This window comes from Columba livia, chromosome 1, assembly GCF_036013475.1.
Source record: "Columba livia isolate bColLiv1 breed racing homer chromosome 1, bColLiv1.pat.W.v2, whole genome shotgun sequence".
Classification (NCBI taxonomy): Eukaryota; Metazoa; Chordata; class Aves; order Columbiformes; family Columbidae; genus Columba; species Columba livia.
Window position 1 is genome coordinate 96,067,097 of NC_088602.1, and position 21,421 is coordinate 96,088,517.

The window sequence follows — 21,421 nt, forward strand, 5'->3', positions numbered from 1 at the left end:
GTCACGTGCGCAGCCCTCCGATTGGCCGGCTGGGGAGCGGGGGGCGAGGCGCTGGCGCGGCGGGGAGGGTGGCGGTTTAGGGGACGGTTACGGGGGATCCCCCACCCGCCGCCCTTCCCCCGCAGGTAGCGCGGCCGCCGGGAGCCCTCACGCGCTCGGGCCGCCGCGTGGCGGGGACGGCGCCGAACGCCGGAGTTCCCCGGCACGTCCCCCGCTGCCGCCCTCGCCCGCCGCCCGCCAGCGGTTTGGGAGGGAAACTGAGGCAGCCGCGGGAGCGGGGGGTGGTCACGGAGGGGCAGGTCCTTGGCTTTCCCCCGCGCCGCGCACTCCCAACGTGGTGGGGCCGGTGACACTGGCAGTAGGATTTGGTAGGGTGCTGCCGTGGTAATCCGCACCCCCTCACTGCGTCCCCCTGCGTATTGGGGGACACCTCTGCGGGCAGTGTTAATTTTCAGGTCTCCTAATTAAACACACTGGGGAGGGGGCAGCGGTGTGTGTGTTTTGTTCTGCTTTGGTTGGTTGGTTTTTCGTTTGTTTTGGTTTTTTATTCTTATTTTCTTTTTGTTTGGTGCTTGTTTGTTGCTTTGTTTTTAATTCTAATCCATATTTTTCTAAAATGTATGGGGGAAGTTCCAGTGCAGTTTGCGAAGAAGCTCGATTTCTAGTGGCATGCATGTGGTGTCCTCGCAAGCTAGTCCACCCACAGTTTTGGCAGGGAGGCACATGCTTGGGACCTGGTGTATTTTGGCTGAGACCCTTTGTAACTACTGTACTTGCTCATCTTGATGTGATTTGAAAAATTACAAGGGACATTACCATTGCTTTAGGCTTGCTTCTCACTGAATTTATCCACTTTGAATTAAATACTTGAATAGGGTTTTATGTGTCGAAATACAAGTATTAAAATAGAATTACAAGATTTCTCTTGTTTTTGTTGAAAGCTAATCTGGCCCATTATCTTTTCATTTAGGACATCTCGAATTCTAGAGATTAGCATCTGATCCACATACACGTTTACACGCAGTTTGCTTCTAGATATTCTGCGTAAGTCACTCTGAAGCACCTACTAGAATCTCTGTAATGTGTTTAGTGCTGCGTTTAAATCTTTTTGCCAAGGGTTTGTTGAAAATGGGCTAACCCCTTGTGAGAAACATGGCAATGTATTTCACTGAGTCCAGCTCTTCTGTCTCCTCCAGATGTATTTTTCTCATTGCTGGCTCTTTTGGTGGTTTTGTAAACTTGCTAAGCTGCCCGTAAAAGGAGTAGGGATTTTTATTCACGAACTTGTGCCACTGCCGCTTCTGTCCTGACATGAGTATGGCTGTGTGATGAGCCAGCACGAAAACCAACCAAGCTGCTTGGTTTCATCTGGTAGAGTTCCCTGGTCAGGTTTGTTGTCCTGGTATGCAGACAACTGCTCTGCCACAATAGGGTCTGCTGTGGTAAGGGAGCAAACACCGTGAAGTGTTTGTGAAACCAACCTGAGCTTGGAAATCTAGCAAGGCCCTGCTAACCTTTTTTGTATGTACTCAGTTATTTCTTAACCAAGTAGAAACAAACTGGTCTCGCATAATTGTTTTCTGATCCACACTTCTCCAAAAGGGCCTGCATCACAGATGGAGAACCTCCGTGCTGGAATTACCCTCCTGAAAAAATTGCGTCCTTTAATGTGTACAGGTGTACAAGTGTGCCTGTCTTACTGTGCAGGCATTTGTTATTAGTATTTTTAATTTGTCAGTTTCCCCAGTGAAAGTGCAGCCATTCCAATGCAGTCTGTGTAGTGGCTTGTATAATACTGGCACCAGAGAGCAGTTATTCTCTGTAGTTCTCACCTTAGCAGATGATTTGAGAAAATTTTGAACGTAATTCTCAAAGATTCTGTGGTTTAAAGGAACATAAGTGTCAATCTGACTGTATTTCGTGATTGAGTCTGATTGACTTGGTGTTCTTAAAGTTGTATGAGTGCCTTAATTCCCCCAAAATCAGATTTTTCTTGATTCTAATATAATCTGGGCAAAGAATTTATGCTGTAGAATTATTTGGGGTTTAAGTTGTCTTTAAGTAGGTTAGTTTTGTCAAATATACCATTCACAATTATTTGAATACTTTCTCATTCTTCAATAATAACTTATTTATGAATATTTATTTCAAACATTCCTTATTTAAAATGCTTCGGTGCAGCGCTTAGTTTGATATTTTTTTCATCTAGATGTGTGTGGTTGCAGCTGTTACTACCAGATGCATGTTTGTTGAGTACAAGGTTTGCTTTCCATTCAGAGTATCCAATAGCTGCTGAGATTAACTTTTGAACTTACTTGCCAACAAGCCTAATCACTGCAATTTTCTTAAAAACCGAACCCTGGCAAAACATAGAATGTAAAGCAAACTGTTTTAAAAATACAGATGATTATGACTTTGGACTTTGTGAGAAAATGTACGCATAAAAACTTAAAACACTTGCATTGGTTTTGTAAGTATGAGAAGATACTATTTTTTGTAATGCAGATATTGCAGTGTAGGGCCAAGTTGTGTACTCTGAATAGTTTAGGTTTTTTAATGCTAACATTTATTTCATTTTCAATATAAAAATATTTGGAATAAAGTCACATCCTGGACCTAGGCCGTCTTCTAGATCTGAAGTGTCAGCCCTTTTTTATATAGAGACCCCTAAAATTTTTTCAGTGAAGGCTCGGACCTTGTGTGATTAATGTAAAACTAATGATATCAGGTTGTTTTATTTTAGAGAGCCTTAGAAGTATCTCAGATACCCTTACACACTCCTATATAAGCAGCTGAGAGTTTTGCAGAGAAGAGCTTGGTTTGGGGGAAGGAGAGAGGTTAAAGAAAGAAGAATGCACCTCTGAAGGAATGTCATGCGGTCTAATTTTTCTTTGTTTTGGTGGGGGAACCTTCACTAGGTGTAGATGCTAACATTGTTTAATCTTGGTAAATTTTCTCTGAGTTGTGTCTGTATAGAGAGTTCCCTCTGTACTTTGATAGCTTTAGCAATATATGCTGCTGCCGCATCCCCTCCTCCTAGGCCACGTGACTTTTCTGACTTTTGAGGTTCTTCCGTAGCTGCTGTAATAGCAGAAATGCAATACCAAGGGTCAGAATGTTATGTCTTTCTTGTTTCTCACCAAAAACTCTGGACATATTGCAGAGGAAGATAAATAATCTCCAAGAAACAGCCTCCTCTCTTGGTTGGCCCTGAAAAGCTTATCAGTGGAGCAAATGCTGGTGCTGCAGGACGTGCTGTGGCTGCTACCCTGTTCCTTCAGATACCGGCTGCTATCCCAGGACTTCTGAGAAGTGAAGCGCTGTTACTTGTGATCACAGAAAACACTTGAATGAACCAGTTCCTTTGAGCTGCTGTTGAACGCAGCAAATGCTTCTGGAAACAGAAGAGGTCTAGCTTTATCGATTCCAAATATTCTGCCAAAACATAGGCGACTCAATGGCTTGCAAAGATAGACACAATTTTCTAACTAGTGTCCCATTGCTGACAGCTGTGTGTGGAAAAGGCTGCTTGCATTTTTTGTTTGTTTATTCCACTATGTTGTTATGAAACCTCCTGTAACAAATGCTAGCAGGTAAAAAGAAATTTTACTTATTCTAGTTAAAACCTGTCACTTATCTTGTCACGGAAGTACAGATATGTATCAGTATTCAGAGAGAAAACCAGGCAGTAAGAGACACAATGAGTATATTACAAAAATCACAGTGTGTTTGTAACTAGTGTGATGTAAGGTGCACAGATAAGACTCCTTGTGAAGACTTACATTTCCTACCAGGAAAATAACTATAATACAGTATAATGTAAAACCGTCGTCATTCCTGGTATTGCAGTTTGTGAGTGCCAAGTCTTGAGTTTTTTTAGCTGTCACCCTCATTCTTCTGCAAATTGCATAATCTAATCTAGTTAATATTTTCCACTCAGAATCCACATGCCAAACAGCTTGGACAGTTTCAGGTAAACACTAGCAGACAACAACAAGCCAGATAGCAATATTATCCTAGAAAACTGCTAAGTAGTAGAAAACACATACCTACTTAAAAAAGGTGATAGTTCCACAGGTCTGACAATGATTCAGAGAAAAAAAAATTGATACAAGTATTGAAGTATGCATTCTCCTAAGTGGGCAGATGGTCATGGTACTATGATTGTTGTTTAAAAGAGTAATGTATCTTAATTTGCAACTAGTAAGCCAAACATAGGTGTTTTATCAACAAAACATGTTGATAAAAAGCCGCAGGAGCAACTGAAATACAAAATTTGTCACAGTGCAGCAGGTAGGGCATAATTTCATGTTACCAGTTTTCACAGCTCTGATTAACTTCAGCTGGAGTTCAGTGCCTGAGTCTTCTAAAAATAAAATCCTGAGTATTCTGATTGCAGTGGAAGTGTGTAAGACAATATTGAAAAGTGGCTTTGATTTCCTAGTTACAAGTGTGCACATCCTGGCTCCTTATTTTAGACAAACTGTATGTAAAGAAATTCTGTCAAAAAGCAAATGGAAAGACAGATGATATGGCAAACATATTCTATAATTCTGTTCGTACGCCAACTCCAAGCAAGGAAAAGCAAAGAAAAATGAAGTGTCTTGCGCATGTTATGAAAAAACAAAGGCTCAGGCTTTTGTTGATGTTTAGCAAAGTTTATTTGCAGGAAGAATAAGTGGAATGATAGTGTGAAGTTTTGCTTTAGTACAATAATTATGTTTGTCGTCCTTTTTTTCCTCTAAATGTGGCTTTAGGGATCAAGTTTCCTGGCAGAAACACTGTTACTGTAGCGTCAGTTCTCTAGAAGGTTTATATAAGTGAATCAGAGAGAACAACAAAGAGCTATTAGTGCTATGGTATATTTAAAAAGTCAGCTTGATGCTTTAATTCCTCAGTATCAATCAGACAGTTTGACCTCAAACAACAGTCTTCTGGGCTTAGAGATTACGCAGAGATGGATAGCAATTTTCAGAGTTGCAGCAAGTGCATTTGTGTTTGTGCATTGCTAAGATGCTGGAAAATGTGGTGTGTGTTGAATAGATTATTTTTCTTTTAAGATGATTTTATCCAAATGTTAGCAGTGATTTGGGGTAAGTTCTCATCAAGTAAAAAATGTGAAAGTTGCGAAGTAAAGTAGGTTTACTGAATAGTAAAGCAATAAACTTGCTGAAAAATTGCATCTACATTTCTTTGTTCCATCAAATAGTGCTATAAATGTTATTTCTAGATGGTATTTTTTGGTTTCTGTAGCCAAAAAGCTATTTTTTTGTGTGTGCATGTACTATACTTGAGGGTGCTGTTGTGTCACTAAGGTATTTCATGTGTGATGTTAACCTACTGGTCGTTAGACTATAAAATGCGTATTCTGAGGAGAGTTTGCAATTTATAAAAACGTCAAACTTATTCTCATGCCTTTGTGTGCACTATAAAGACATGACCACAATTTCAGATGAAGAACTGAAACTTGCTTTCAGGCCATGAATATAGAAATACTTCCCTGTAATAACTATAGGTCAACTTTTGCAGGTCTATGACCTGTGCACTCTTACTGATGTCATCTCCATTTTGATGTATTCGTTAATAAGTAGAAAGTTCAAATGGCATGGCAGAAATAACCAAGATACTGAATTATTGATGTGTTTATATTCACGCTACTGGATGAATTTATTATTGTCTATTCTGTGCTGTCCAATTATGTTCTTTGCACAATGAGTTCAGACCCAAAGCAGAATGAGGATGTTGCTTTACAGTTCTGAAGTACAGGCACAGTGCTCTGAAAGAGGCCATTTCACCTGGCTGTTTGATGCTCTTCCCCCCAGTTCCCTATGGCAGTTTGTTATATATGAGCCAATTATATGTGAACAGCAGAGAAGCTGATCGCCTCTCCAGTATGAGCATCTTGCTTGGGGCCTATACAGGCTGTAATGTGTTATATTCCAGGCATTCGGTAGGTACGTGTGTTTACACAGCGTTATGTCTACGTGTCATTTTGGATGCTGAATGTGAAGAGGCACAACTTGGTCACGCCATTACACAATTGGCTTCCCCTCCGTCATTTCTCTCTCCAGCGTCATTCTCTTAGTTATGTTGGTAGGGATCATAGCTCTGGACTGCACATGACCAGCAAAACTGGAATACTTACTGGAGATCCACAGGGTAAGTGTTTCTGGTTGAAGACAACTCCAGTGGTAAAATCACACATGAGCTGCACTGCTTTGCTTGCCAGGCTCCTCACAGTACGGTGACTTCTTACAGCATCTCCGTTGGTGTTGTCGTGGGACTTCTTGGGGAGAAAAAACAAACAAACAAAACCCACAAACAAACAAACTCCATGAAAAATCCCCAACCCAGCACTTTAAAAAGAGGGTTTTTTTAATGGCAAACTACCCAGAGTTTTAGTCCAAGTTTGAAGACCCAAGGGAGGTCCCTACACAGCTAGCTAGGCAGGAGGTCTCTCACCAAGAATCCTCACTTGGCATCAGGTTTAGAAAAGGCTGGGGTCAGTGAGGTGCAAATGATAGCAAGGGAGACCTTGGGCAATGTGCCTCGGTTCTCCAGTCCAAGCTGGGGTTGTGTGGTGGTGCAAATGCGTGTGGACTGCACGTGTCTCACTGCACAGTATCTAAGTGCCAATTTTGCTGAAACTGTGGACTTTCACCTTGCAATTAATGTCCTTTTGGGCAGGCGGCAGTGAAGCTGTAGCATTATAATGCATGTGACATTCATTGCCACAAGACACTAGTGTCAGATACTTTTTTGCACAAATTTTGAAGCTAAACAGAATTATAGCAAAATACATGCTGACAAACCTGTCTTTAAACTGTTTTTTTATTTTTGTACTTTGTGGTGTTTGTATGTCTGAAGCACTATTGTTTGTAGTGCGTGAATGAGAAGACATTTCGCTAGATATCATATCTGATGGCTCAGGACTAGAGAAATCTTAGTCTGACATTGGTCCCTAGGTTGAAACTGGCTTTAAGGTTATGCAGATATATTTTGACACTGGATGAGAAGATGGTGGCACTTATCAGATGGCTAATTAAAGCACAGAAAAAGAGTGAGAGTCTCAGAGTGGTGTGGAAGGACCTAGTTATTGCATTTCAGTGCACGACTGTTCTTTCTCCTCTTAAGATCTCCTCCTACTTCCAAATTAGCACAAAGTAGTATTAAACTTGTCTTTAGATACAAAAGGGAAGTTGCTTGTTGGAGAGAACCTGGTGAAAATTCAATTTTCCCTTTCTATGTGAAAAATTGAGGTAGTCAAAGTGGGAGAAAGCAGGGGTGCCATGCTGTCAGGAGGGCGCGTGGGGGAATTGCTGCTGGAACCTGACACACTCACAGAGTAGGTTAGTTCAGTGTTTTCCAGGGTAGGGGACAGGAAAGGTTTGAATGATTTAGAGCTAGTCTTAAACCCTGACATATGTGGTTGAGGAATCTGATGCCTGCAGTCTTGTCAATGGACTCTGGAGTTAGTGAAGGGGCATATTTTTTCCCCATGAATCTGCAGAAACGTGGGATGTGGAACAGAAATTCTGTCCTCTCCTTTCTGTCAGGCTGCTCAGCTGCCTGGATATGTGTTTTTTCCCCCTCTAGCTGACATTTTTTTGTTTAAATTAGGGTTGTAAAAGTCCAGGCAATATCTGCAGGCTCTCTGCATTGGAAACTTCTCTATTGCTTCAGAACTACTGCAGACCTACTTTGCAATGAGAGTTACTTTGTGGTCTGGTTTTCTTTGTTAGTTCAACACTGATCTGGAAGAGAGAAAGTGAGAGGAGATTCTATAATTCATGACATACTTGACATCCATTGATCTTTAGATTATTTTGTATCCTTAACTGACGATGTCACCCTTGGAGACTGGTTGCCATCTGTGGTACTTTGGGTGTTGCCTGGCTTTTGGGTATGAGAGCTGCAGGAGGGCGGACCTGTCCATTTCAAACTATAGCTTGTCATAGGTGAGTTCTCTGCTGCACCTGGATAGCTATAGTAACCAATACTGTCTTGTAGTTTTTGTTGGCCAAACGTTTTTGAAAGATTATATCTGTAATTATTTTGCTGTTGAAGCTAAAATGACACACTTTCTTATATGTTTCAGCATTCCCTCTATTTTAGGTCAAATGGTTCATCTCTGCATTTCTGCTTCTACATTTCCATTGCTTCAATTTAGACTTTTAGAGGCATTACAGTCTGTGTGGAATTGGCAAATGCTTTTTCTAACAACGTACTCCTTCCTGTCTGCCTCCCTCCCTTTCCCCTCCTCACCTTCCTCAGTCCTGGGTGGTTTCTTTCTTCTTATCTTTACTACACTACAGCTTTTCAGGGAGTGAGCTGGAGGGTTTCACTCACTCTGCTGCTAAAATGTGACTTATTTTCTTTAGCCATGCGTTAGCTCAGAGGAAAGTCCTCATGACTTTTCATGCTGTTTTAAGGTACACCCAGGTGTCTGCAACAACCCTTGCAGGCAAAGCATGTTGGGAGATGTCCTGGACCAGCATGTTTGCTGAGTATTTCAGATACTACGTCAGCAGTTATTGCTACTCATTTTTAGCAGCAGGTCCCAGCACACAGAGGGTGACGTGGTTGCTTTAATTCTTGCTCTGACCTTTTCCCACTAAGGTGTGCCCTCAGCCACCAGAAACAACCCTCCACCTCAGTGTGTACCAACACAAGGACAGCAGTTGTTTCTGTGTACAGTGATTAGAAACTGGGATCAACCTAATTCCGCCTCCATATGTCTGTTTGGTGCAGCTGGTGTGTATGGAGAGGCTGTTGCAAGTGTTGTAGTTAACTATAGCTTAACAGATTACCCCTTGCCACCTAAGCTGAAAAATCTGGTTGGAAATGTGTTTTTAGCCAGTGGTGAAGAAAATATAATTCCATTAGGAATTATGAACGTCAAAGTGTTTAATATTTTAAAGTGCCATCTATGATTCCACTTTGTTAGTAGATTTATGTTAAAAGATGATGTATGCATTTAAATTTTAAAAGAAGCATTTGAAAATGAAGTCATTTGTCATTACTACTGACACAGAACTCTCTGTTTGGGATTTTTAAATTCTGAAGTTAAAGAGGACTATTATGATCATGTAATACACCTCTGCATGTGAATAGTCCATAAAGGCCTTCATTAACCCTGCACTGAATTGACAGCTTCGGATAGAGTTTTACCTTTTTTTTTGCTTGCTTGAAAGGCTTGAACCTTTCAAAATCATCTCCTCTCCAATTAAAAGAATATAGGAAAGCAAGGAGCATTTCCTCCAAAGAAAAAAGGTAATTATAGCAAAAAACCTGACAGGCTTCCAGGACTGGAAGCTGTAACTTCAAGAAAGAGGCAGGGTTATTTTAACAGTGAAGATTATTAATCACTGGAAAAATTTGCTGAGGGTTATGGTGGCTTCCTTGTCATCAAGACCAGGTTCCTATCTGGAGGTTGTGCCACTGCATGTGCATGTCCCACAGGTATGGCGGTGTGTCAGAAGCCTGTGGAAAAGCTTCAGCGGGGAACTGGCCCTCGCAGGTCTTCTTGAAGCTCTGAGTAGCACATCCTGGAAGGTAATGTTGAGTGGGCATAGCCATACTATTAATTCCTGCTAAACTGCATACTGATTGTTATCACTTGATAGCTACAGATTTTAGCGAATTAAAGAGATTTGATTGTGTTTTGTTTTGTTTTTTTAATCTGCTGAAGTTTCTGGACATCTGTTTAGCTTCAAGTATAGGCTCATTGGAAAAAAACCCAGGCAAAACTTTGCATTGTGTCACTAAGGGATGACCTAAAAATAATAAATTCAGGGCATTCTCTCAGGATATAGCAATCGTCTCCTGTTGCCTGGCAATATCTTCACCGCTGAATACAGAGCTGGGAGTTTATTTTATGATGCTGTGCAGAAAAATGTGTTTACAGTTTTCCACTGTGATTCCCCCAAGAGGAAGAACCCATGGCTCATACAGAGAGAGCAAACGTTAATGACACCTTCAATTCATCTTGGCAAATTTATGACCCAAGTTTCTGTTCCTCTTTCTATATTTCCATAAATACATACTGAAAGATACCCTTATGTTTTCTCAAATGCATTCCACTTATTTTTAGTGGGAATTAACCTGAACTTATTCTAAATAGCTTATTATAGCATAATTTAAATTTTAGTTTATTCTTGAGTACTCTTTTAAATAATCCTGTCTTCACAAGGTATGCAAAGTTCTTTTCCCATTTCTTCAAGGACTACAAGTCTTTCTAAGATATATCTAGATGACATTTTATTACCCATACAGTATGTGTGATTTCGTTTAAAGGGAACCTTGTACACCCACAATGATCTGTTCTTGACAGAAGAATATGAAAACCCCAGTTCCATCATAGATTTCAGGCAAGTAAGCTGCTGCATGCTCCCCTGAACAACAGTATTTACCATCACTCATAGGACTGGGACATTTTTGTGATTGTATTAGTCTCCCAGCAGTAAGAAGGACAAGTGAAATGTCTTTGTTCTCCTGGAACATACTGATATGAGGAGGGCAAAAACCTTCATGTTTTCTTGGGCTGGGATAATTTTTTTTTTTGTGACCTGGAATACACCCAGCATATGCCTTCAATCTGCATTTTTTGGAGACTACATTAACACTTGAAATAGACCTGTATGAACTGACCCCATGAAGAAGATAATGAAATAAATCACGCAGAGCCATTCTGATAACAGCCACGGTGGACCTATTACGCATTTAGAAAACAAATGCATGCGAAAATTAACAGTTTCAAATAGTTTGAGTTTCTTCTCACCATTGGTATTTTAACATTTGGTCAATCCCTCTGATAACAGTAAATCCCCAAATCTCCTTTTATGGTAAATTCTGTTAGAGCGGGTCCTGCTGTTGATGGGAGAGCTAATCAAAATTAGGCTTAGCTGGTGATGAGCTCAACTGAGCGAGTGAGATTTTGTTCTTGTTTTTCTTTTGTTTACATGGTAACTGTCTCTTTCCTTTTCCCTTACAAATAAATGTCATGTAACATGGATGAGATGTGCAGCCTTTTATTTGCCAGAAGGAGTTGCTAATAATTGAATCACTCGAACACTAAAATTTGGAGGCAAGACTTTTCAACGGAAAAAATATTAATATGCTACAGGATGAACTTTGTGGCATGTCTATACCACCCCGTCACACGTACCTCCTAAAAACAATGAATTATTTTGTTCTTAAAGGAAAGAAGACGAAGGTGTCCAAATAATGAGAATTCATTGCTCGAGTCACAGATTTTTTTTCACTATCTCAATGGTTTTAAACATAACCTCAGCAGCAGTTTCTTTTCATAGTACAGTAAAATACTTCAGACATCAAACTGATCCTAAGTTACTCCATCTAATACTTTTGGAAGAGAACATATTTTTAACTGATCCTTGAACACGCAAAACCAAAATACGTTTCATTTGTTTTCATACAGCTAATTGCACAATGTGATTTAGCTCGCATGCAGAGAGCTGAAAAGAATAAACAAGTTAATAAGGTGCTATGGGACTTGCCTTTATGGTGCGCATGTAAAGACTTGTTAAGGACAGAGGCTTAAACTAAACTGATAGATAAAAGCTTCTAGAGGGTGTTTGCAACATCCAGCTCAAGCGTCCAGTGCACAGGGAGCCATTTCCCTCCTCACCAATTGCACACAGTTGCAGGAGACTGTAATGCAAACCACTGTTCCTTTTTTTCATCCTTTGTCTCATCTACCTGTGCCAGAACCCATCCTTCCTTTTCACAGTTGCTTTCTGTATAAATTGTGGCGCTTAAAGAGTGTAACAGTCGTGGTTGAAAAATGGGTTTTGTAAGATCAAGTTTCAACAGACTGGTATAGTTCCATCATTTTGAATTTGGATATTAACACTGTTGAATCAATAGAATTCCCCTTGAAATGGTTGTATTTTTGCATGTGTGTATATACATGTATGTATGTATGCATGCATGTACCTGTAGGTTTCTGTTTATATATACATGTGCGTATGTTTGTGTGTGAGTATAAGCATATATGTATATAAAATCATAGGGTCATTTTGGTTGGAAGAGACCTTCAGGATCGAGTCCAACCAAAATACATATATATAATGGCAGAGACATGATAAGAAAAAACCCTGAGCAAAACATTAATCTGCATTTACTATCCAGACTGATAGAATGTAAAAAGGGAAAGACAGAAGAGGACCTAAAAGCAAATTAGATTAAAAAGACCTTTGTACTTGGATAGTCATCAGTGCTGTTTGTAGGAATGCAGAAAATATTTTCTAAGTGGATATTGACTTATGTGCATAACCCTTGCCCTTTTGGGAAAGCAGCCCTCCAAAATTTATTTTTAGACAACTCTAGATTGAAATTCAGCCCATTTAATTAGGGACTGGGTAGTTGCATAATGTGGGCACATGACAGTTAAAAATTCAGATGTTTGCTTTAAAAAAAGAAGCCAGACCTTCCATTTTTGTATTTGGCACAGCAAAAGGAAAGGTAATACCACTGTTGTTGGAATTTGCCTTTAGCTCCTTTTAATCATATCTCTCTTGTAGAGTGTTTCAGCAGCATTCTAAAGGCAAAAATGTTCTGACTGTTCCTCCTTTCTGTGCCCCAAGGACCAGAGAATTACACGGACCCCATTTTTCCAGGTCTATCTCACCCTTGTGCCATATGAAACCCCAGGCAGTTTGCTGAGGATTTGGCTGCTTTCTGTCATTCACTGCAGCTCTTCAGAGTGCAAAACTGCCTCAGCCATGCCATTTTTGACATGGAAATATTGCTTTGGTTGTGGACCACGTTATAATTTTTTCTTACTGGACCCTTGTTATCATACAGATATACTTGTTACCATGAGGATACTTCTCTGTGTCCTTCCACAGCATGAGGTTTCTATGTTGCTGGTAAGGAAACATACTTGCCACATCTTAGTGGAAGCATCAAATTCTAGCACTGATGTCAGTGTATTCAGTAGTTTTAAGAATATGATAGAAAATTAATGATAAAAATTAATTACAATGATGAAAAGTGATGGAATATGTGTGCTGATATTTATAGTTGGCATTTGAATGGTAAACGAATGTTAATCGTGACAACAATCATGTTCTCATCATCCTTCAGTGATAGCATTGTCATTATTATAGCCATGAAGTGAAGGCCCTGTCATTTTCAGCAGCAGATAACAAAGAAAATGCTCCTTGCTCCAGAACACTTGCAGTCCAAATATCATAAAGGACAGGGTTATGTGCCTCCTTAACCAAAGCCAGATGTTTGATTTCAAGGAGGGAATTAAAATCTATTTTCACTAGGGAATTTTTCTCATGGAGAAGGTCAGCATGGGAGAAAAGCACGCAGGAAGTTTCCCTACTGGCGTTTGTGCTAATTAAGGGTACAGAACAGATTCAGTAAATAACCCACTGTTTTCACAAGGCAATAAACATTTTGAAAAGCATCTTTAAATACCAAGCCTCAATATCTGGCAAAATGTGTTTGTTTTGTTTTTTTTTTTTTTAGTTAAATAGAGTGAGATAATTTCAGCTGGGGTTTTTGTGGTCTGAAAACTGGAAGGAGAGAAAAATCAAGAAAATTATTTTTCTTCTATTTTACAGTGCATGACCACATATCTCTCTTCACCCGAGAATGCCAAAACCTGGTGTGAAGTCTCTTTGTGCTCCAAACATCAGACTTCCGTGCCAGACATCTCTCCTTTTCCTGATGAGGTTTGCAGAAGTGGTGATCGATTTTTGCTTTTATGGATCACCAAGCCAGTGATGCAATATAACCTTTATTCCAAACCAAGCATTTAGATTTCTAGCCCCCTGTTCAGCACTGTGGTATTGTAGAGAAACTGCCAATGTTTGTGGCAGCAGTGAATGCTGTTAGGAGGTAGGAATTTCTTTTTTCTTGATTACCTGGCAAAGCAGGTTGTGCTATCTCACTGAGGCAGGGACTGCGTGTAGGAGAGGGTGCAGAAAGAATAGCAGTTTTCCTGGCATCAAAAGTGGAAATATGAGTGCTGAGAAACTCTGCTGAGATGGAGCACTGTTCTTCCCCAGTATAATGTAGAACTCACACTCTGAGAATGGAGGCTTCCTTCTGGCTGCACAGTACTGGAAAGTGCCCCCCTTGTGAGAGTCCCATGGGCTAATATTAGAATTCCACTCTTCCATTACTTAATTCACAGGTACTGATGGAATAGATCATGCAAGCGTGCTGGAAAACACTGTGCAAGCTGGAGCTTTGCTCTCCTTTGAGCAAAATCTTGAACTCAACAGATGCTTCAGATGGCAGAAGTCACTTGATAGGTGAAACCATCGTGAATGTGTATGTGTGGAAATGCAGAGTCAGAGCAGGATGGTAATAGCCTCCTGCTGAGTAATTCAGAGGGTGGTTTAGCCCTGTAATGCCTTCTGGGCAAGTATGGTTGTTTGTTCAGACTTGGCTTGGTTCTGACAGACACCTGGTGCAGGGGTTCTTGCAAGTTGTTTGTACTCTTTATTTGGGGGAAGGTTATGAGCAAGGGTGTGGAAAACCTATAGATGCCTTGATTTTCGTCACACTGGCATTTTAGTATCCATCTCAAACCAGAAGTAATTTCAAAACAACAGTAACACTTCACAGCAGGCCAGGATTTTCTTAGGAAAAAAAAAAAAAAGAAGAAGAAAAAAGGAAAGCATTTCCTCACTGTGTGAAGTGAGATCTCTGAAACAACCGGTGAGTTTTCTGCTTGTTCAGACTCCCTCAGAGGCACAGATTTGGGTTCATAACTTGTCTGGTCAGTACATTTTGGCAGACAGATTGAAAAATTTTATTCTTTTTCTTGCAGCCCAAACTTCCTTTTACCCCAAACTTCCACTCCATATTGGTTTTGATCATTTGGTGTTTTAGTCATTTGGTGGTTTTCCACCCACTTGAAAAGCTCCCTGCCTCCTTTGTACTTAGTAATACAGTGCTTGTCTGGGATGATCACAATTACAGGTATTAACAGGATGAAAAGAAGCAGCAATACACCTCCCCAAAACAACTTACTGCGTTCCTTCTTCTAAACAAATCTGTTCAAGTGTTTGTACCTTCTAACCAGGTCAAAATGTGCTGTTTTTTTTGCAAACCTCTCCTGAAGTATTCACACAGCAAAAGTGGGGTGCCATCACTCACCCTGTCTGTATAGTAGCTTCTTCCAGTCCAGTTTTTCTGCTTTGAAAAGTTCCTCTCCCTTCGTGAGCTTCTCTGCTTTTAACTGAGTTGTCTCAGGAGCACATGGAAGCAATTTTCCTTTAGGTCCCTTGAAGTGAGGAGCTTCCTATAAACATTCAAATCTAATGCATCAATAAAAGATCTTACACAAATTGTGAAACATTTTCTAGAGTTTGGGCCATAAATTACCTTCTTCAAACATTTAGAAAAATCTCCCATCAGAAATGTGTATTTGGGTCTGTCTGTATGTCTCTGTATCTGCTGAAAGTAAGGGTGAAATCTTATTTTGACCAACAGTGAAAAGCAGATTGTGTATTTTGGTTGGTTGATTTTGCACTTCAAATCTGCTTAAGAGAGGCAGGTTTTGCATGTGTGTGCAAGAGGTGGATTCACTAGGGGAATTCCCAGTTGCATGCACAGTCCTCTGTCCTTCCTATCCATATCCTGGCTGCATGTTGGATGGGTTTAGGTGGGCTAAGAAGTGGGAAGTCATCCTTCTTCCAAGAGGAGCAGCACATGCCTTCAGTCAAAAATGGGTTAGAGCCAGTGGCGCTGGCACAAACCTGTGAAGCCTGGCCCCATCTGTGGGCTTGTCACTGGTGTCTGCAGGATGTTGTATGTCTTGAGTCCCGTGGCACCAGGTCAACAAGGAGGTGTGAGGTGGGTGTTGGTGCTCTGTTCCGGGTCTTTTGTGGCAGGGAGCCAGTGGTCCAGCCAGTGAGGAGGGTCTCTGGTCCCATCACCAAGTGCTGATACAGGTCAGACATGATGCTCTTTGCTGAATGGGACCTTCAGGTGGACTTGGCCCATGCACCCCATGCGGGGGTTGCTGAGCAGGAGACCCTCTGACTTTTCATCCAAGTAGGCCTTCATAAACAAAGGGCAATACCCACCGCCCAGACTGCTTTCTTTCAAGAATGCCTGGTTTCAGAGTTAAAAACAAGAAGCATGCTTACAAAATGTCTTAGATGGGATTTACTTCCCTGCAGCACTGCTAAATCACGTATGAGGTGTGATCATCAGTCTCATCTGGTACCAAACTCGGTTTTGGGATGGGGACCAGGCCATCAAAGCGCTGGAGCAAACAAGAGCTTCTCTGTGCTGAGATTGCACAACCGGTGCTCAGTCAGAGGAGCAAGGCCAGGCAAGGGTTCAGCATGACCTCCGCCTGACTCATATTTTTTCCTTCTGTTACCAATAAGAACTTTTTCCTCATGAGTCACTTTAAAACAGTTCATGCATGTTCAGGGAAAAAACAAAACGCGAAGATTTTCCTGAGGAACAGCTCTTAGGGCTGTAAGTGAATAGTTTTTTACTGTCATTTGTGTATATCCCTTCAACTTCAATGTGTTTTTTGCTGAAACATATCAGCAAAATAAGCAAGTGTTACTATTCTACTCTTTGGATATGCATCTCAAGATCATGGAAAAAAGGACCCCCTTCAAAAAATTGGCCATCCTAGTAGAGGCCCAGCATAATCTGGCAAAACAGTGCTTTTTCTGTTCTACTTTTTTCTCAGGTAATATAAGCAGAAGTGTATTTATAGTATTGTAGCTGTGGCTTTCATGAGGTCTGAAATACTAGGCTTTCTTCCCCTACCATGACTTCATTGCAGTGGCAGATTTGACCTGTGTGACTTGCTTGTGGCTGCACAAGGAGTCCCTGGCAGGAGCAGGGAAGTCCCTAGAATCATGGACTAGCATTTTAACTCTGACAGCTGAATAGCTGAAGTTTCTGAGAAGTTCAGTTCTCTGTAGGGAGTAGACATTAAGGTGTCCGTTATATGTATTTAGTTTTCAGAAGCTGGAATAAGTTTGTATCCTGATGGCAGAAGTTAGTTATTTTGTTTTGTCTTCGGCTGCAAAAATATTACTTCTGGCTAAGTCAGTGTTATGGTTTAACCTGAGCTAGCAATATAACCATGATAGCTACTCCCTCACTCCCCCTGCCCCCCAAGTAGAGGAGAGAATTGAAAGGGAAGGGTGAAACTGGGATTGAGATGAACACAGTTTAATAAAACAACAGAATACTAATACACTACTAGTAACCATATATATATAAAATAGAAATAGAATATAAAATAAAAGATAATCAAAGCAGTTCCTCACAAACTCTGTCCACACTGAGCATCCAGTCCCAGGAAGCAACACCTGGTCCCAAAGCCAATGCCGGAGAGAGAAGAGGGAAAAAGGCAGAAAGGCCCAGAGGCCTCTGCAAAATGGCAGGATGGAAAAAAAAAAAAAAAAAGAAAGCCAAAATAATGAAAGTCCCAAACAGAACTCCCCTCAACTGTCCTGGCTTCAACAAATAGAGAGAGGAGAGAACATGAGAGAGAGTGGAAAGTCCCGACTCTCCTTAAAAATGAAGCGTGACACTAATGGGATGGAATACTCTCATTGATCAGTCTGGATGTCAGTCAAGCTCTGCCCCATCCATGTCCCCCTTCCTCGCTGCCTCACACCTGTGGGCAGAGCTCAGAGTGTCCTTGGCTCTCAGACCAGAGCAATTAAAAACATTAACTCTGTCCTGGGGTGTTCTTGTTCTTAAACTAAGTCCAAATAATGACCATGCTAGCTACGGAAAAGAAAGGTTTCTAACTACATTAAGAAAATAAACTCATTTTCAGTCAAACCAGCACAGTCAGCCTGTTCCTCTCTTCTAAAACCTTTTGGCCTTGCTGATCGATTTAAGCCAGTTTTGACAGATCATCTTCAGGCTCAAAGACAATTAAGTTTCTACAGGCTTTGCAAAGATCAGGAGTGGAAAAGAGAAAAAAATTGTAGCAATGCCTCACTAAGGTATTGAGCTTGAGCTCAGGCCTTACTAAACATCTGAAATGTCATAGCAGGGGCAGTTTTTAAGACTCCCCTGATGGTGAGACAAAATTCCCTGGGAGTCACAGCCATCAGGAAATGCTGTTGTGGAGCAGAAGTCAGGTGGAAATCAGGTCTCATCTGGACTTCTTGTCACCTTCTTTGGCAGCTTGCAGCATAGTTTTGCCTTTGTGTTCCTGACTCAGACCAGTTTATTTCCACTGTGAGATCTGTAGGACTGGTGGCACCTCCATCCATTTGCAGTCTTCTGAGGCCACAGTCTGGGATTTCTCAGACTGACAAGCTGTAATCGGATTGAAATGGTGAGTCTGGAAGAAAGACCGGGGATAAATTTACTGACAGCTTATTCTGAGAAGTCAGGGTAAATGATTTAAAGGTTCTCGAGCTTTGGGTCCTGTACATCTACGGGAAGGTGTGCTGCCTTCTGGAGCACAGACCAGATTCTGTTAGACTCCCATGGAGCCCAAGGGCACAGTCTTGTTTCCTGCATGCAGACCAGTCTGTCTTGAAACATCATGACCATTTTGGGCATCTGAAATAGTACTTCACAGACAAAATATCGCAAAGCAATTAGAAATGTTCCAGCAACTGACCTTTCTGTGTCAAACTCCTAGCCTAAAGAAAATTGGGATCCTTTAAGTGACTAATTAAATCAAAAGTGAATCTGTCTAAAGAAATAAATGCCTAAAAATTATGATGAGAAAGCCTGTTGTCAGCTACAATAACCCAGTTACTGATAGTACAGTCTAGGAGAGTCAAATCTGATCTCTAAAAATCTGTTTCTGAATGCTGTAAAAGTATTCATTAATCAGCTTTGACATGGCTTTTATTGGCACAGCTCTTTTTGTAAGTTGCATACTTTAGATCAATTCAGACATTACGAATGTAACTGCAGAAAATATAAACAACAGAGCCAGGAGAACTGATCAGCTCCAGATGACTGGGGCAGGAGGACTGTGAGGAGCTTCTTCCAGACTGCACTCCAGCTCACTACCAGCACCACACAGCCAGCACTTCTGTTCCACAAAACATCTCTTTCTCCCTTCCTCTCCATTGACCTTCCCCACCACCAAAGCAAAAGCCAGTTTTGCACTGGGGTCCTAAGACAGCAGCACCTGGTTGAAAGGAACAGGGGAAAAGAGACCCAAACTTTTTCTATTAAATACACCAATGGTTATTAGAAATACAATTTTGTGTAATTAGCCGTGCACACGCAGGTGGTCAGTTTTCCAAAACAATCGATGCATCTATTTAGTTTCCCTGCAGAATCTGTATTGACTTGTGCTGAGTAAGCACAACTCATTACAGCAACTGCTGGAATATGAAGAAAGAGCACATGCTACTGCCTGCAATGCATCATCTTAAACTTACTGCAGTTAACACAGTGCAAGAATATGTCTGAAAGATGTGAAAATGGTTGTACAGGACATAGGGTGCATACTTAATTGTCTGGGTGGCCTCTGCCAGTCTCTGCATTGCTAAAAAGCTAAGTTGCTCTGTGCCAAATGCTTGCAACAGTGAAGAAATAATGCAAATATGAACCAGAACCCCAAAGAATTTGGAAATTACAAGGTAAATCCTGAAATACATGACTTTTGTATCTGTTTCTTATTTCAATTAAACGCCAACTGATTTACTTACAGTTTTGATTGAAAGGGGGAGTCCTGCGTATTCTGTATTTAGGAACCATTTCGTTCTCTACTACAATAAAGTTGCAACTCACTGTTGGTTACCTCACCCTGAACATAAGCCTGCTCCAGCTGCCAGCCATAAGACTGAGCTGTAAAATATGCAAAGTTTTATCCATATTTTTTAACAGTCCTAAAGATGAGCTTGTATACTTAAGTCTTTTAGAACAGGGTTGTTAGTCCTTTACTCCAATTTGGAGGATTGTACTTCAGTCATTGAAGTCCTCAGTGGTGAAGATGATGACATTTGTTTTATAGCTAACTTTGGAAAGCAGCAGCTGTTTAAGACATACGGCAACCCTATCCAGCAATATAGGGTTGTAAACAAGAGACCCCAAATGCAATCCAATTCAGCTGCCAGTCTGGAATTACCTACATCTGACTTTGGCCAGGACATACAATTCTTCAGAGGTACCAAGTCATTTTTAAGGGCTAAAGATCTTTCTTGTGAGTGCTAGCTGGAAAACTTAAATCAAGATATTTTTTCCAGAAAATTTAGATTGTTTAAAAAAAAAATAATAGACCATGCAAATTGAACTTCACTGACTCAAGTCCCCTTTTTTCTTTTTTTTATTTTTCCCCCTTTTATAGTTTTTTTTTTGTCTTCCCCTACCCCCCGCCTCCCCCCTTTTTTTTTTTTCCTTCTTTTTTATTTTAAAAAAATTATTAGTGGGGTTTTTAAGTCAGATGGCATCCTCTGTACAACCTACAGTCAGGGTATCCCTGTTGCCTCTCTGTGCCGATGTGGGATGTAAAAGGTGCAAGGGGGGGATACAGCCTGAGTAGGCCTCCTAGAGCGTGCAGGAGAAGAGGTGCTGATGTACGCATTCTCCTTAGACATAGCAGAAATGTTTCCAAAACAATTTTGTTGTTGTTGCTTTTGAAATCCTCTCCTCTACCCATTTCCACATTTTTTGCAAAAACATTTTTCAGTTGAAGTCTGGGCAAGCGTTATTTTTTTTTTTCCCCTGATGAGTTTGCTGTTTTATTTTCCAAGCCAGAAGAACAGCTCACAAGTGCCTCAACACTACATGGAGCTACATGGCTTTGTGCTTTGCCAGAGGGTCTGAACCATCCAGCAACTCCCCTGTTGGCCCCACATATTCTCCAGGGCACCAGCTCTCTTACCTTGTGAGTACTAACATGATGTTTGCCCAACTGTGTTTTACAGAAGCAATATTCTGAATGTACACAGATGGGAGGGTTTGTGGTTCCACCTCCCTTACATCTGGCTCTTTCATCCATATGAAACAGTCTACAATAATGCTGCATGTATTTAAGTGCTGCTCTGAACACATTGCCTCAGCTCCAAGAACTGTACCTGGGATTTTTGATAATTCAGTGTCAGCTTCTCATAAAATAACATATTGTGTTTACTCCTTTTCTTTGCATGAGCCAAGTCATATTTTACTGAAGTTATTGTCATGCATTGTAAGGCTGCAGGCACATCTATCTTGTGAACATGCCTTCATGATTTACACAATGAAAAGAAAGGGATTTCGTTTTCTCAAATCTCCTGATTTATGCCCTGCCTAATAAGGTTTCTGTTTGCCTGGCATTGCTCTCGCTTATTTGATGCTGAAATTGCAGTGAAATGAGCATGAGAGCATCTAGTGAAACAGCTTAAATTTGGGAAAAACCGTTGACATAGACATTTGCTTTTGCTCTTAGTTTTTTTCTTTTTTTTTTTTCCCGAAGTACAGAATTAAAGATTTG

General features: G+C 40.8%; 1 protein-coding gene across 3 annotated transcripts in view; it reads left to right on the forward strand.

Moving 5' to 3' along the window:
* Positions 1 to 303: 303 nt before the first annotated feature.
* The window catches only part of UMODL1 (uromodulin like 1), a 75,670-nt gene continuing 54,552 nt past the window's right edge, over positions 304 to 21,421 (forward strand). For 2 of the 3 annotated variants that reach the window (XM_065068535.1, XM_065068544.1), the window contains exon 1: positions 304 to 20,836. The gene's annotated coding sequence lies outside the window, so the exon portion shown is untranslated. The remainder of the gene's footprint in view (positions 20,837 to 21,421) is intronic. The other variant, XM_065068538.1, reaches the window with a different exon arrangement.